Raw genomic sequence first — 2,494 nt, 5'->3', positions numbered from 1 at the left:
TGAAAATGTGTACTATAATTAAGTGAGGATTTATTGTAAGCATGCTACATGGGTTAGATTTTGTTTAGCAAAGCAATCAACACCCTTTTCTTTGATTTTTGGTAGACTACTCCCTTTGGCCCGAAAGCCAACCCCTATTACATTGAAAATGATCAACTTTACAGAGAAATAAAGCTACTAGCTTTAAGGAATGAAATCCTAACAATAAACTAAAATAAAACAATCTCTGGCATGTTACAGGAAATCTGGAAATGATGAAATGGAATGCTTCAAATCTGAATTAGATCCACAGTTGATTGCTGACCCAATGCCTTGAAATCTGATATATACTCCACAGTTGCTGATTCTTCTCCATAAAATCTGAGACATGAAGTTGTTCCCTGAAAATCTGTCAGATATCCTTTAAACAACGCAAATTTTTCCACCTATCTGTTGTCACACAACACCTTTTTCTTTTACCAGGAGGAGTATTCTCCCTTGAGGAAGAGTAACTCAAATTAAATCTCGAGCATTTTTCTTGTTTAAAGCATCAGGTGGTTTTGAAACATGAACTACAAAATGAGTGCCCAAAGTAGCAGATTCAAAATACATAGAGGTGCCACTGGTTTGTGTGTCTAGCTTTCGACGGCTCCCCTCTGGCTCACATAGCTTCGATTTTCACTTAATACATTCCAAAACACCGTTGGTTCATCCACAGACTTTATCAAATCCTTTGACAGTCTATTACCCACTACAACACTGTTTGTTCCTCTGAAGATTCATTTGCAGATTTCAAGAATCTGTTCACTTCCATTCCTGCCCTTCCAGAGATGTAGTGTATAGATACAAAAGGAAGTTACAAATTTACAACATACACTTTTTAAGCTTGAAATGAAGCCATAGAAAATGGATGCACCGTTAGAATTATTATTCAAAATTTCTCATTTTGTGACCAAATCACTCTCTTTGTTTAATGCTTTAGAAAAGCAAATAACCGTATTCTATTACCGTGCCACAACTAAATGATATACAGACAAAATCAATAAGAGCCATGCTAAATATGAGCTATAACTCATTCATATAGTTGAATTACCAATGTCAAGCCATTCATAGGCAAATATAAAAGAGATCAATGCTGGTCCATAAGGCAAAGTAGAAAAGAAAAGAAAAGATACCTTAGATCACTAATTCACTCACTGAATGCTAAAAGGGACTAAAACAAGTATATAAGCAATGGGTGAAACTGTACACAGAATTGAACATCTTCATTTAATCTCAATCTAGTTCTCACATTTAGGTTTCTAAAATATGTGAACATGTCTTTGATCAACCAGAGTTTGTTGATGGAGAGGCAAATCACTTCAACAATTTCATAAAGGTGACTTAGACACTATAACCTTGATATGAGATTCAATCAATATTTAACAAAATATATTTTCTATATTTCCCAATCATTTGTGTCATGAGATGATATAAAACTATGATGATGTCAACATTGTAGTATGTTACTATGCCAAGAAATTTGAAGCTGCAGGCCTATAACCCTCCTCAATGTCTCCCACAAGGTTATTACAAACATTTTGAGAAAATGATTCAAGTCACAAGCTTCCAAAATCATAAGAAAGAATATTATCACCTTGCAGAGCATCAAATTGGCCAGGGAGATGAGTAAGAAGGCTCACTTCCTTGAATTTGATCTTGACAAGTCATATAATATAATTAAGTGAGGATTTATTGCAAGCATGCTACATGGGTTAGATTTTGTTTAGCAAAGCAATCAACACCCTTTTCTTTGATTTTTGGTAGACTACTCCCTTTGGCCCGAAAGACAACCCCTATTACATTGAAAATGATCAACTTTACAGAGAAATAAAGCTACTAGCTCTAAGGAATGAAATCCTAACAATAAACTAAAAATAAAACAATCTCTGGCATGTTACAGGAAATCTGGAAATGATGAAATGGAATGCTTCAAATCTGAATCAGATCCACAGTTGATTGTTGACCCAATGCCTTGAAATCTGATATATACTCCACATTTGCTGATTCTTCCCCATAAAATCTGAGACATATACAGTGCTTGTATACTTTGCATATACAGTGCAGAGTATACTCTGCATATACAGTGCTTGCATATATAGTGCTTGTATACATCAGTTCCTCATTTTCCGAAGAAGTTAGATAAAAATGTCATAGTGCACAATGAAGCAGTGTCAAGTTAGTGGTTCAAGTCATTAATTGACAAGAGGATGGATCATCTACAGCACAAATGACAGGAGGAATGCATCAAAAGCATGGACATCACCATGATTTCTTATGTAAAGGAGACAAATGTGTTGGTTGGTATGGACATATTTTTTATTTGTGTACTTTATAAAACTACAAACTTGTATTTATGTAAGCATTGAAGGTTATAGAGTAAGGACAGGATGCATAATGTATTGGTTGGTATGGATGTAAGGGTTTATTTGTTTACAAGGAGAAAAAAGAAACTGTAGCCTCTAGAAGTGATTCA

This window comes from Pinus tabuliformis, chromosome 9 (genome assembly GCF_031772625.1).
Source record: "Pinus tabuliformis cultivar Carrire ecotype Pingquan chromosome 9, CPIR1, whole genome shotgun sequence".
NCBI classification, from domain to species: Eukaryota; Viridiplantae; Streptophyta; class Pinopsida; order Pinales; family Pinaceae; genus Pinus; species Pinus tabuliformis.
The sequence above is the reverse complement of the archived record's forward strand: the minus strand, read 5'-3'. Positions refer to the sequence as shown.